The sequence below is a fragment of the Lucilia cuprina genome, chromosome 3 (assembly GCF_022045245.1).
Source record: "Lucilia cuprina isolate Lc7/37 chromosome 3, ASM2204524v1, whole genome shotgun sequence".
In the NCBI taxonomy this organism is placed as follows: Eukaryota; Metazoa; Arthropoda; class Insecta; order Diptera; family Calliphoridae; genus Lucilia; species Lucilia cuprina.
This window is the reverse complement of record NC_060951.1, coordinates 66640254-66656590: the sequence shown is the minus strand read 5'-3', so window position 1 is coordinate 66656590 and position 16337 is coordinate 66640254. Positions and strand designations below refer to the sequence as shown.

At 24.7% G+C, this 16337-nt stretch overlaps 1 protein-coding gene across 1 annotated transcript in view; it reads right to left on the bottom strand.

Moving 5' to 3' along the window:
* LOC111678925 overlaps positions 1 to 16337 on the bottom strand; it is a 31008-nt gene that overhangs the window by 5858 nt on the left and 8813 nt on the right. The window lies entirely within an intron of this gene.

Sequence of the window (16337 nt, the reverse complement as noted above, 5' to 3'; positions counted from 1 at the left end):
ATAGAATCACTTCTAAAATAGGAAGCATTCTATTTTTAACATATCAAAATAAAAATTTTTATGAATTGAAAAAAGTAGTAAACGATTTGTTTAAATTTTAACAGATCTTTTACAAATACTAATGTAATTCTTTGTTGAAATTATAATAAAATATGGGAAAAAAGTAACATTAAAATATTATTCGAATATAATTTTTATGGTGATCGGGCCTTATTTGACCCTAGCTCCCATACAAACTCGGCTTCAGTAAATGACTTGAAGGTCAAAATAAACTTATAATTACTAATAAAACGATTAAAGTATACATAAATGATTTTGAAGTAGATGCAAATTCATCTACCAAAATTTTGTAAGGATAGGTCCATATTTACCCTCTTTTCTCTTTTTTTGTCAACAATAAGTAAAAATATTCCACAATAAAACAAATTAAATGCTTTATTTCTTAAAAAATCCACAATTTTAACATACTGACTTGTGTAGGGTATCATATGGTCGGCAATGTCCGACTATAAATTCATACTTTTTATGAAAATATGTATTTACTTTTAAAACAAATATTCGGATTTGATGTAGTATATGTATGTACATCGTGCTATTCACCTTACCTATATTTTACATTAAATACCAATGAACATTGCGTAGACTTATTAAAATATAAAGGATAGTACTCTTCAGCTGTAATTAAATACAATTTGATGACAAAGTTAAACATTAATAATAAGATAAAATACGAACTATTTATCAATTAATACTTTCCGTACTTAAAGGAAATCACATAACAAATGTACCAAACTAATTTATATATTTCCTCTAAAACAACATTCGTTTGATTAAACAACAATTATATACATATTGTGTAGGTGATACATACTTAATTAAAATTGAAATTTAATTAATGAATAAAAATGTTGCAATTTTCTCTGGTGCGACAAAATTTTTAAATCTTGTAAAAATCCTTACCATAATTAATTAAATTGCAATATTTATTTCAACTGTTTCACGTCTACTATTTATAGTTAGGAAAATTGTCTTTCTTTTTAATACTTTAAGTTTTGTTTTCAAGTTTTCTCAAAATTCTATTATTGTCTGATGTCTTAAGGAAGACAACACGTTTTTGTAACATTTGTTTTAATTGCCTGACTACATACACGTAGTCACGTAGTTCAATTTAGTTGCCTTGTTATGCGTTTTGCAAAAACAAGGAGTTATTATAATTATTAGTACTATATTAAATTTTAGGACTCATTTAATATATTTGCAGAGCAACTAACTTAAACATATTGTTAGATTTAATCTGTCGAAAGCTTAAGAGTTAAAGAAGAAATTTGACTATAAAGCATTAATATTTGGATTTATTGCAATGTTATAAATCAATTGGTAATATTGCGAATAATATGCACCTGTATAGATGAATGAAAAAGAAGCCATCCTGATGAATCTTTATATATTTATTTTACTGATTTCCATAGCTAAAGCAAATGGAAATATATAATTATTTATATATAATTCTTTCGCTTTAAAAAATAAGTCTTTATTATGAGTTCGATAGCGTTTGAAGAAAGTCATAACGTTAACACTTTTCTCCAATCGTTTTGTAACAATATCAAACGGTTGATGCTATAAACCCACTTTTCTACATTTTATTAAGTTGTTATAATGAAATGAAGCCAATAATGTAATATATGTATTTTGGTTTGTTGTACATAAAATCAACAAAATCCTCAACACACTCTCATATACATCTGGACATATAAAGTGTAAATCCTTAGACTTGTTAATAAAACTTTCAATTGTTTTATGGTCAGTGTTTTAGTCATAGACAAATTGTAGACCTTCTCTTTTTTTCATTTTTTGTATTTTTTTACAGATGTGATTCCTTTTATACGAACACATATAGAAGCGTAGAAAATAAATACATGTTGTATTCTTCAATGATTTTTATTGTTATGAATTTGTGGTGATACATTTTACTTTGTTTTTTTATTGTATTTGTTTGTTTGTGGGAGAATTTTATGTGTGTCCCTATTCAAACAATACATAAAATTGTACTTTAGTGTCGGAAATTGTATTTATTGAAGACATTTTCCCCTGCTTTGTTTGAAAAGTATAAATTAATCTTTCTTTTCATATTTTAAATAAAAATTTCGTTAAAGAAAACATATTAAAAGAAATACTATCTACATACGTAAAGGACAAAAGTTGTAAAGTTTAGAGTTTAACTCTTTTTTTATAAATTATAAAATTATTTAAGTTTTAAGAGCAAGTTCTTCTTGAATGTTTAGCTAGTTGTTTTTGTGTACATATGTATGTATGTATTTTGATTTTACTTTTAAATTAACCATTTTTTGGATATGGATCATGGAAATCTTGTTTTGCTTTCAATATAACCATCTTAAATAGATTATTTTTAAAATACATATCAGGGAAATGTTAAAAATGGTATTGAAAAATGTACTTCTTTTTTGATTGTAGCAAATCTATTTTTTAATACTAGTCCACATACTTTTCAATAAAAAAAACAATAGACTAGTCCAAATACTAGATAATGGAGTAGATAAATGACTAAACAATAGACCAAAAAAAGGTCTATAAACTAGTTTACAGACTAATTCATAGACTAGTCCTAGCTAAAAAATTTGAATTTTATTTTTGATCACCTAAAACACCGGACGAATCCGGGAACAATATATAACATTTTTTTAAATGCCAAGTAACACCACATTAAAAGTTAAACATTTTTTGGTAAATTTGTACGTATATTTTATAAATATAGTTCTTGCTTACAATAGGAAAACAATTAGTAAAATTACTATTGCGGAATCAATAGCTTACAGCTACAGCTATGTATGTATTAACCACTTTCATTTAAGAGTTTTTTTATTTCTAATTTTTTTGTTGTTTTTAAGAACACATAAATTTTGTTTTTTATTTGGATTCTACGAAGTGACCAACTACAATGACATGCAGTTTTTATTTTTTGAAGCTTAAGAAAAACTTTTTATATTATACTTGTTTTTTTTTTCATTTTCATGTCATTACGACTTTTTCAAGGTTGCCAATATTTATACTGAATACTGTTGCTGATTGTTAAATTCTATTTTCATTACTTTTCTTGTTATTGGAACTTTTTTTGGCAGAATATTACTTATTTCTTTTACTTTCAAAAACTTATGTTGCAGATTTTGAGAAAATGTAAAACACAAGCAAATAGCCAAAAATTCCGCACTAACTTAAAGTCGAAATTGATTATTTAATAATAAAATTAATTTAAAATTGATATTGATTGTAAATGTGCTTAGTTTTTTTAAGATACTTTTTCTTATTTTTTTGACCACCATCAAGAAAGATGTTTGTAAATATTAACTGGTCACAGACACACAAAGATTTTTTGATATTGGAAATGGGCAATATCGATTCACATTTGTGATAATTTTCGACATAAACAAGTAAGTTAAAATCTCTCTACCAAATTTTATTAGGATCCGTTTATAATTTTTTTGGTCATGAACAAGTTTCTTACAAGCCAAAATCTCTATACCTAATTTTATGAGAATCGGTCTATAATTAAACCGAGTTTTTTATTCATATCTATAGGAACATAATTCATAACTGACCCTAGCACCTATATAACTTACTTACTTTTTTAAAATACGAACATTCCTTACGAGTATAAATTTACTCTATATATTTATATGTACGCACAATATTTTAAAAGTATAGGTTAAAAATTCACCCTACCCCCATATAAGGTTCCCAAATAAATGTTATATAAATCGAAATCTATCTGCCAAATTTTACTAAAATCGCGTAATTGACCGCCCATATTCATTCATATGTTTATGATTCAAAAATTGGACAAAAATGTTTTTTATTTAAAAAAACGAAAGAGATCGGTCCATAATTGACTTAAGCCCTTTTCCAAATATCATCTTGATGTTTATAGGGGAACTTTCATTTTACGTCATTCGGTTTGATGGTGGGTATAAAGGATTCAGCATAGCCAAATATAACACTCTTAATTGGTCTTTGGATGTAAACGTTTTGAATTTAAAAGATAATTTTTTGAATGCAAGTCAATTAAATCTAAAAATAAATCTAATCTAAAATCTGTAAATTTCCATGTTCACAACGCACTACAAAAACTTTCCATAATTATGTTTATTTGATTGTTCAATGCAGTTTAATTAATTTGGTTTGGTTTATGTTCTTTTTCTAAAATCAATTATAAAAAAACTAAAACAAGAAAAAAAAACAATAAATAGTTTTATTAATTCAATAAACATTTTTAACACTTTACAACCGAGAGTGCTGTCAATTAAACAACAGCAAAATGTTTTTCTTGCCGCCAATTATGTCATTTTTTTTAATAAATAAACTGCCAACAAATCTGCACTGCTGGCCCCCACAAATCCGTTTCACCCCCCTCATCTGCATCACGTATAAATATTTCCAGTCCATATAGCTAACAAAATAAATAAAAATAAACAATAACGAATAAAGAATGAAGATATAATCAAAATTATTGTAAAATTTTAATTGAATCAATTGATATGAAAAATGATTTTTTTGTATTCATGTACAAGTAGTTTTATTTTTAACTGCCAACTGCTTCTAATAAAGTGTCGTCTACTCGTGCATTGTGTTCTGTAAGCAGATCACGTTTCAATAGTAACAACGACGAAACAAACTGACATACATTTATGTACAAGTATACAAACACACGAACAATCATATTCGATTTGTATGTTATGATTGTTGTTCTTGCTTTTATTTTGTCATTGTTGTTTGCTGGGTTGTGTTAGTACATAAATTATCGGCCTTCAATATGCGTAAATTTAATGTGATGATCAAAAATTTGCTACGATTTTTTTAAAAATGATTTAAAAAATGTTAAAAAAAAACTTTGTCCCTACATACAAACATACGACCACAAAATTGTTTATTAATAAGTATTTAAATCCATTGATAAATATTAAAAAAGTTTAATGAACTCTTATCGTATAACTATACATACAAATTTATTTTTGTTCATAAGTCATTAAAGTTTGAAAATAATACCTATATTTTTTGTGTCATTTGTCAACAATAATAAATTTAAGTAGAATTGAATTAATACAAATCTTCAAATTTATTTGTGACAAATCCTGAATAATAATGTTAAAGATATGACATTTTTTTAAGAACTAATTTCATTTCTATTCACTTGAACTTTGTGTAGTTCTTTACAAAAATTCTAGGATTTATTACATATATAAAAGAAAACTTTCAACATTAGGCTTCAATAAAAAAGGAAAAAATTAAAGAATTTGAGAAGGATAATAAGAAGAGTAGATTAACTTCAATCTCTTAAAGTTTTAGGATTTATGGTATGAGGGAAACCTAAGACCTGATAGAAACCTTTGAGAAAAATTTGTTTGGAAAAATTAGCAAAGAATATTATTTGTTGTTTTCATTCATAAATTAACTGAATGCAATAAATGAAAGAAACACTTTTGTTGAGTTTGAAGGAAAGTCAATTTGGTACCAGGCGTGTATATTTATTTTTGATAAAAAGTTTAAAAAAATACCGAAAAAAAATACCTTCTTGATTTTTTTCTTGTTTATACAAAATTGTGCCCTTGCAATAGCTGATGCAAGGGCAACAATTTTGGGTTACGTACAAAAATATTAAAATAAACATTTTTATGTTACGATGATCAGAACCTTTTTGGTACACCCTAATCTATATATATATTAATGAAAATTACTAATTTCCTTTGGCGAATATCGATTGATTAAACTTGGTAACAATTAATATTGTTTTTCAGCATGAAATACATTTGTAGTTGACATTGTTGTTGTTCTTAATAAATATTTAATTACGCAATGACAACAAATCACACATGATTTTTCGAAATTGTTGATGTTGTAAATCCTTCTAAAAACTTGGCACAGAAGCTGATATGATTAAGGTTCTAAATAATAGCATTTATTTTCTTGCTAGGTATTTTACCACAATTGTAACTGAAAGAAATAAAATATAATATATTTATGAATTTATAATTATAAATAAATTTATGAATTTATAGAAAAACTCAATATCGTATGACCATTAACAGATTTGGATATCGTCATTTAACATAACTAAATAAATGTGAATCTACATATACAAATTCCTTTAATTTGTGTACGTATTAAAACTTCTATTTTAAGAATGCGTTTCAAGTGAAAAATTCAAAATTGTTTGCATTTCTTATATTAAAAATAAAACATTACATTATACATTGTCACGATTTCAGCTAGAGGCGCTTTTATTTCCCAAAATACTGTTTGTTTTGGTTCATCGTTTTAAAAAGATTTCATTAATAGAATGTCAAAAATGTATAAAATGCTTGTAACAAACCAACCAACAGAACAAACATTATATCTACATTACTGAAGTAAAAAAAATTCAAAATATTATTGAATACATATACATAAATACATATGTATGTACATATGTTTAGCCCAATCACTTGCTTTGAGGGAGCTTATGTCTTTTTAGCTTTAAGACAATTTTAAGAACAAAGTAAATCATAGATTTAATAAAATCGTATTGATTATCTTCAATAGTTGTATTAAGACAAACATACATATATAATGATACATATATTTGACCTTGATATTTGTCCAACATTTATTAAGGAAATAAGGGAAATTTGTAAAAAAAAATAAATAATTATTTAAGATGCCTGTTGTTCTAAATAAAAGGTAACAGTTGGCGTTACACTTTCTTTTTTACAGAAATTCATATTTATTCTGCTTTCTTATTAAATTGAAAAGTTTTTACGCATTTCTCTAATGCTCTTTTAGATAATTACCCTTTTTAATTACCTTATAAAAATTAAGCCTTGAAAGATATGAGTGTTATGTTTTAGCCTTTTTAATGACACACGCACACATATTTACTACCACTTACGGACACTCACAAGAAACCAACTAAGTATAATACAGACAGTAGGTTAAATGTCCATATTTTGATATAAACATGAAGAAAATTTAAAAGTTTCCACGTAAAGTAAATTATTTGTGTAAATATTTCTTAAGAAGTTTTTACAAGTTTTGGCTAAGAGGTTGTCTTGGTTTATTTAATGAACTGTTTAAATAAAGTAAAAGTAATTTTTAGTTTCCTGATCTAATTTCCTGGCAAACTGTGTACTTAAATTTTATGCGTAATAATATTCTAAATTTACTTTAATATAAAAATATAAATAATGTGTACGTATATTAGAGTTGTCCAAAAATATCGACTTACACTCTTGGGTCTTATTTTTTTCTTAGTATCTAAAAGCGATTAAACCAAAAATTCTGCAAACGAAACGAAAAATTGACACAAGAATATTTAAGACACTAATAAAAAATAAGTACTATCTAAGAAAAATCATTCTTTTTGGACACCTCTAATGTATAATACATAGAATAATAAATGTGTGTGTGTGTATATATTTCATTTTCTAAACAGATTCCTAAGTATGTTTGCGTTAAAGGTAAAAATATTTCAGTTATAAAAAAGTATATATCCACTTCAATTACATTGAGGTATCGTATTTCCTAGTTCTGTAATGATCTTTTCATTTGATATGACTAGAATTCAAAATTTGTACGGATACTTAAACGTACAAAAAGATTTTACTTTGTAGAGTCTATGGAATCTATACATAGTCTTAAATGCAGTTTATTAATGTCTTCTCTAGTCAATGGAACTCAAGTAAATGTCTTTTTTATAAGTAGAAAAATAAATAAATTGCGTAGAAAAGTGTTGGTGATAAAATTTAATTGTCTCATTAAATAGTGTAGGAAAGCAAGTATTTGCTTTTTGTGTAAAATATTTGTTATTATAAACAATTGAGTGCTAATGGCTGACGATGAAAATGAGGATGATAAAAATTGAATTTGACAAAAATAAATTTTGTAATTAATATATTTAGCCGCATGACAAATTTAGTGAAATTAATTGATAAAACTAAATATTAAAGATTTGTTAATGTCATTGAAGTGAAGAAAAGAGTATAAACAAATTACAGATATAATGATATTATTTGTATAAAGTAAAATTATTTTCTTTAAATTTTTGTCAAAAAGTGTTAACTAAAAACTTGTTTGTTTTTAGAATGAATTGTTACAATTAGTATGTAAGTGGCTAAGAAATAAACAAAATGTTTTACCCACTTTACTGTATTAAAATTGTTTACGAAATAAAGAGATTTTTTGAGAATTTGACATTTTCGCAGATGAACTCTACTGCCGTTTTACCCCCATATTCATAAATGCTTAATAAATTTATTGATGGTTTATTGTAGGAATTTTGTGTGGAAAATGTGCGTAATAAACCTAAAATAAGCGATTAATATCTTTATGAATACAGGTTTTAATCTATAGACGTTGTTGATCTTCGATTTCTGTGGGATTTTGCAAGATCAAAAAGATTCGTTAAATACTACAAATATACTGCATACTAATATTTATGTACATATATTTAAGTATACGTATATACAACGTACATACATTTTTATATCTTTAAGTCTTTTAGTTTGTTGTTAAATTTGTTTTTGGAATTCATTAAATCATCGTGTTAAAATAAGAAATTAGAACCATGCAATGGCGTCATAATTAAACACTTTTTACTTGAGTGCGTGTATACATTTGAATGGATATTTAACCCAAATGCCATAAATATAAAAATTTTGAAATTGTAGCTTTAATACTCATTCTTATTATAATATTTTACACTTGGCTGAAAATGTTTTAGTTTTTTCTTTATATTACTACCACATATGGGTACGAGTATGTTTAATATAGCCTTTGGCTAGACTTTAAATTCAGTAGAAAGTAACATTTTCCTATCTAAAATTTATTTTGTAATTTACTTATTAATTATTTTTGATCAAAATAAAAGACAAATTTCTCCTTTACAAATTAAAAAAAATGTGCTCATGATTAATGATTATGGTATTGATTTGTAGGAGCACTCGCCTTTTTGGTGGGTCCATAAAAAAAGCCAAAACATTAAGCTGGGACATAAAAACACAATAAATTGTAATTGTAATCTTGTTTTTTTAGGACTGTAAAGCAAGAAATGCCAATAAATATTTAATGCAGATGTAATATTTCTATGTTTAGTATGAAATAAATAAATTTTGCGTTCATAGATAAATGATTGATGATTTGTTTTCTATAATTTTATTACATTTAAATTTTAACAATAAAATTTATTACGTATTTTGTTCTTTTCTTTTTTAGGTATACATTTAAACACTCATACATATTTGTATGTAAGTACTTTAATAATTTCAAAAGAACTTTTTATTTATTGTGTAAACTATTTATTTTCTTTAAAAGATTTTATGACATTTGTTGTATATATTTTTAACCCCATAATAGTCAAACAACACAAAACTATAAGAATAAAATTGTAATTTTTTAAACTTTAAAGTTTAAAAATTTTCAAGTAAGTAGTTTCCGTTGTTCGTTTTAAATTATGATTTCTATACGCCGGTTAAGGCAAAAGTTTGTAAAAGTTCTAAATAATTTATAAAGTGGGGTTTTATTTATTTATACAGTTATTTCTCTAGTTCAAAACTTGACAGAACTTTTGAGCTTTATTTATTATTAAGTAATAACAAAGTTTAAATTATGAATAAAATATTTTTTTATTTAGGAAAACATTAAATTTCACAAGAAATGGTTATTTTTTGTGGGTTTTTGACAATTTCAAAAGAAAAAAAATATAATTTAGTTGTGGACCTTAAAGGATTAAACAACATTAAAAAACAACCACATACAAACACAAGACTAATAAAACCATATGTATACAATGTCAGCAATATTTATGTAAATTTATATATAGACATATATGTATATATGAATATGTGAATTTAATTATGGACTTCTATATACATATTTTTAAATATTGACCAAATAATTCCACACACTTATACTTGCGTTAAAATGTATTAGTAAATTAAAAACAAAATTATGAGGAATTTCCCATTAAACTTAATAACATCTGGTCAACTTTTGTTTTTTTTTTGCTTCATATTAAATAAATGTATTTACTATAAACTAGTATACTAAAGGATGGGTAAAAAGTTATAGCTTATTTAATTTAATAAATTATTTTAAACTGAATGTTTAACTTTAAGATAAATAAAGGACCAAAAATTTTGTATGATACAAATGTTATATTAAACACATAATACCACCGCTAATGCAGTAGTGTACGGTATAGTTAATGTATAATTAATTATAAGTATTTAATATAAATTCGGGGATAGATTTCATGCATTTTATTTTGTTTTCTCTACACCACTATAGTGCTGATGTTTGTAACATCCAAAAATATTGGTCTTACATCCACCTTAAATCTACCAATCGGTATGCCGACTCACCTTCATGAGAAGGGTATATATAAATTTGTTATTCAGTTTGTAATTTCTACAACATAATTTTTCAAACACATAAAGTATATATATATATATATATATATATATATATATATATATATATATATATATATATATATATATATATATATATATATATATAATATATATAATATATATATATATATATATATATAATATATTTATATAATATATATATATATTATATAATATTATATATATATATATATATAATATATATATTATATATATAAATATATATGTTTTATAGCCTTATATGCAGCGTCTGTTTGTCTGTTTGTTGAAATCGGTTTTTAAAAGGCTTCTGACATCTTAGAGATTCGAATTTTATATAATACTGTTAGAAATGATTTTAGCAAAATCAGCGGTCCACAAATAACGAATATGAGCAAAAATCGGAGACAACCTCTGTATATTGAAATTAAGTGCCGGTATTAAATTAGAACCCAAAAAGGGGACTTTTTGTTCTTCAAAAGATACTTTTTCACTTTTCTGTAATAAAACCTGGAAACATGAACTTCAGTTAATAAATACATACAAACACATTTACTCAATATGTTTCACTTCAGCAAAAAAGCGCATAACTATATATAAGAGAACTTTTATCCTTAATGGTTTAAGGAAATCTTTTGATCAATCATATGCAGCCCTTCTTTGTAGTTATTTATTTGTTTATTAAGATTCAGTCAAGTGAAAAATCAAATTGAAATTTTAGCAGCTCTGGGAAAAAATAACAGTAAATAAAAATATTCATGTATTAGAGCAGAAATTGAGGAACAATTGTTTATATTTATTTTATATAAAATTTAAATATTAAAAAAGTCACATATGAAGTCTATTGGTGCATATTTGCTTGACTCTATTTAGAAATATTGTTTAAATATACACGTGCAGTTTTTGTATAAATATTATAAGACACATGTTAAAATTTAAATGATAAATAAAGCTAAAAAATGTACTTACTTACTCACTTCTTGAAATGGTAACAAAGATTTTAAAGTAATTTGTCAAAATCAGCATGATTGATTTGTTTGTATGTTTTCCCTTTTCATAGAAAATGCTCGCCTTAAGATGAAAAATTATCATAATAAAATTCAATTTTATAGAAAAAAGATAAACAAAATTTGGTATTGAGACATGCATACATATGTACATACGTAGAATTAACTTTTATTAGGGTGGTCCTTGATTAAAATAAAATATTTTTTAAATTATTTATTTCAAAATTCGGTATGTATCATAGAAGTTAGCATTTATTTTAATAAGCGATATTTGAATTACAGCAAATGGTCATCCCTATGTTCATTTAAATGTAAATTATGGCCAGATATTTACTTGCGTTTGAGAGAGTTTTTTTTGGTGGAAATTCAATCAATATTTATCGTTTTTTTTTAATCTTTGACCAAACAACTAGATCAGAACAATTTAATAACTCTGTTTGATGTAAACATTTACTGAAGGCACGTACTCACAAATAAACATTGTGATAAGAGATTAAAACATAATTTTACTTTTATGTTTTACATTCGTATCTGCTACCATTATTTTAAACATATTGAAAAAATCATATTGCAAAATTATTCTCAATATGTACAACAATTTTATAATCGATTAAATATTAATGTATGTTTGTACGATTGAATAAATTCTATTTTACCGAATTAATTCAATGCTTAATTCAGTTGTATTTGGTTTGTCTAGTACTACAGTGCGTATGAATTTTTTATTTATTCAAATTGATAAATATTAATCATACAACAACTTTTTGTTTATGGAATTTAAACATTTACATATCCTGCTTTTCTGGTATTTTTTGAACGCTTAGGTGTTAAACCGGTGTTACGGTATACCAGTTCCGTACACTTTTTATTTTTTCTAATTAGCCGATTTTTTTACATTTCCTATACATACATTTCTAAACATGAAATAGTAGAAAAAATTTATCTTCTCCTTTCTAAAAAAATAGAATATAGCTTTGGAAAAACCATACTAACTAACTAATTTGCTAAATAATTTGGTTCATAAATAAAAACTATTAAAAATTTGTTTTTATATAACAGACGAAAAAGCGACACTATAAAAAAAATACAAAACTATGAGAACAAACAAATTAAATTAACAATATGTAGACACTTATGTGTTTATATGTAACTAAATAGAAACATATGTATGTAAGTGTTAGTGTACCAATGAATTTCCAAACATTTTTGTTGCCTTATTACCTCCAACTAAAAAAAATTTAAATATACAGACACTTTAACAAAACCAACTTAGATTTACTTAAATTACTATAAATAAAACTGTAAGAGTCTTATATTTGGATGTGCCGAATATTACCCTTTACTATGATGTGTTTAATAGAATACCTAGTACAAAAAATTATAAAAAAAAAATCAAATATTGCCAGTTCTTAAATGAAAAAGTATCTAAAAGTCCCCTTTTATAGAACAATCAGGTTGCTGTGTATTTGCATAAAATCCAAAGGGTGTCCCATTCATAGAATAAAAAAGTTAAAAACAACGTAACAACATAATTTTTACATGCTCCCACTATGTATACATAATTTTATCTTCTGGAAAACGAAAAACTACCAAAAAGTCCCCTTTTATAGTTTCTCACTTAATCACTACTCAACATACTTAATTTTATGTTTTTAGGTTAAATATTATATAAAGGCATCTTTAATGAGTTCATACTAAACTAATGTCAGAACGCAACGTTGTCAACATTGCAACAATTCGTTGTCGCAATCTAAATGTTATACACGCTAAATTTTATGTACCTTTTAAAGAACAAAAAAAATAAAAATCTCAATTTTTGATAAAATTTTTGGAAGTTGTTTCCACATTTTTGCTCAGTTTTAATAGCGATCTTCTCGAAAACATTTCTAACAGAATTATTGAGGATTCGAATCTCTCAGATGGATGTGGTCTTCTAAAAACTGATTTCAACAAACATACGGACATATAGACAGACGAGCATGACTAAATCGATTCCGCTGCGTATAAGGATCCAAAATATATGTACTTTATGGGACCGGAAAATTATATTGTACAAATTACAAACAGAATGACAAACGTAGATACATATACCTCATAAAGATGAAGGGTATTAAAATATTAAATAAATAGATTTGTATTTTACATTGTGCCCTTGAATTTGAAATATATTTATATATGTAGTTTTTGCTTCTCGATGGATAGTTTCTTTCCTCATACTTTCATGTCTAAAGTGAGATATTTATTAGAATTTAATCTATGTATAATAAATAATATTTTATAAATAGTTTTCTTACTTCTCAGACAGAAATTAAAAATAAATAAACACAAAAGTAGACGATGTCGTCGTCGGTGTCAAAGGCAGTTATAAAGGACAATTAATTAAATTTATTACATGCGTTTAGAATGTTCGTTTTCTGTTAAATATTTGGCGTTTTTGCTTTGATAAATTTTTGTTGAAATATGAAAAGGCATGTGTTTTATTTTTTTTTTATTTTTTTTGTATCATTGATTTTTTTGTTTTTATTAAGATATGGTGAAATGTTCTTTTGCTAAAATTTTATTTGTTTAAAATATTAAAAGCTTTTAAGACATTTATTCAAAAGTACTTATAAAAATAAATTTATAATGAAAATAAAATAAATTGATTTTTTAAATATTGTTATAATTTTTACCACAAAGGATATTGTGATCATTTAAAATTTTAAAGAACACATTCAAAGAATATTAAATTTTTAAATTGATGGGAAATAATATTGATTGACAGTTAAAAGCTTTTTGTAAGAAGTGTATATGTGCACAATACCTTGTGAACTTGGCTTTTTTGGAAAATAATAATTAAATTTCGTATATAACTATATAAAAGAACTCATATTAATTTTCAATTGATAAACATATACAAATGTTTGTACTACATATAAGTAATTTTAAATTAAATAGTTTTTCTAAATAGTTTAATTTGACTTTACTTGATTTGATATACTCTCAAGTATTTACAAATTACTATAGAATCACACACTACTTCTGGAGTAGTTTATTGTATATTTTTTAAACGTAAATGACACACTGTGCTTTCTATTGACTTGAAAGCGGGAGTATATAAACAGATTATAAAATAACAGTTTAAGCTACATACTTGAATTTGCTTAAGTCACCACACAATATATAAGGCTTTTAACAGCTACAGAGTTCTGTTTCTTGTCTTTTAGAACATTATATAAGTACACATTTTTAATGCATCTATAAAATTAATCTATTTAAATAAAATTTATTATTATGTTTGGGTGTATTTTCACAAAATTGTTTACTTTATGTTGTGAATGTTATTATTGTAGTATATTTTTTTTTGTTTTAACTTTATATAGTAATGTTATATACGCGCATCAAATTTAATTCTCTATTTCATCACGTTCATTTACTATACTGGCTAGATTGTCTTTCCTATAAATCTTTGTATATAAATGTATAGCATATTGACAATGTCTATATAGTACAATATTATAAATAAATACAATGCATGTCATAAATATGTATAAACATTAGGAATATAACCAAAATACTGAAAATATTGTTGAAAAAAGAAAAGAGTGTAAGGATCAAAGTATACACTTCCCATATTATAAGTACTTTCCTTTCCATATATCATTTCGAAAAAATCTAAATAAATTTTTCAAAATTTTTATAAAAGTTATACTCCTAATGTTCATAAAACATACATACTTAAAGTTGATATTGAAAATATTGTGAATGGATAATAGCACGTTTTTTAATTATCTATGATTATAAATGATTCCCACATTTATATTTACTTAAATACTAAAAGATAAGCTGCTTGTTTTAGTAGTTATTCATAGGATTCAGTATTGAGTTTGAAACATAAAATTTTGTGTTTGCAGCAAAAATCAGCTGTTAAACTGAATATAGTTGTTGTGTAGTCAAACATGTGTACTCATTTAAAAATAATAAATGAATCTTGCAGCTTTTGTCTTTTGAAATCGTTCTTCAAATTTAATATTAGAGAAGTATTAACTATAGATTTTTCAAATATACTATTTATATTATTCTCTTGTAGAAGTAAAACGAATATCAAAATATAAATACGCACTCGAACAAAGAGATAATCTGTAAATAATAAATTGTTTAGCCAATTGTTGTAGACATTTTGCTTATTAAATACTTTTTTTGTCAATTCATTCATGTCTATCGTTGATTGTTGTTTTAATAAAGTTAATGTTTTTATTCTTGTAGCTTTTGACGTTGTAAATATTCACAGGTAGACTGACATGCGACTACACACATGTTTATTTTACACATGTTTTCAGTTGTCACAACTATATTTAGATTTTGATACCCTATACTACTGGTAGTATTTGTAACAAACACCTAAATTGTCAATCAGTAAATAAATGTGCCGGCTTTTTAAAAACAACTCGAATAATTTTGGTACATATTTATAAACTCTGCCAAGTCCACACATAATCGTTATTTAATTAATTTTAATATTTAAATATAATATTAAGAAAATATTCCATCTAATTAAATTGTCCTTAAAGACTAATGTAAACAAATTGTGAATTGTTTGGAACTGCCCATTACAAAACCTAACTTCCATATTCAGATATTATATTAAAAATTTAAATTTTTTATGCTCCGTTTATTATTTCCATAATATAATTTCCCCTATAAAGTATATTTATTCTGGTTCCTTATAGATAACGGAGTCGATAAAACAATGTCCGTCTGTCTGCCTGTCTGTCTCTGCCGTATGTCTGTTGAAATAAATTTTTTGAAGATCGCAAAGCCATCCATAACGGAAATATGAGTTTTTATAAAAAAAAATTTCATGAGTTTTTTTTTTAATTGTATTAAATTAATATATTTTTAAACTCACTATAGT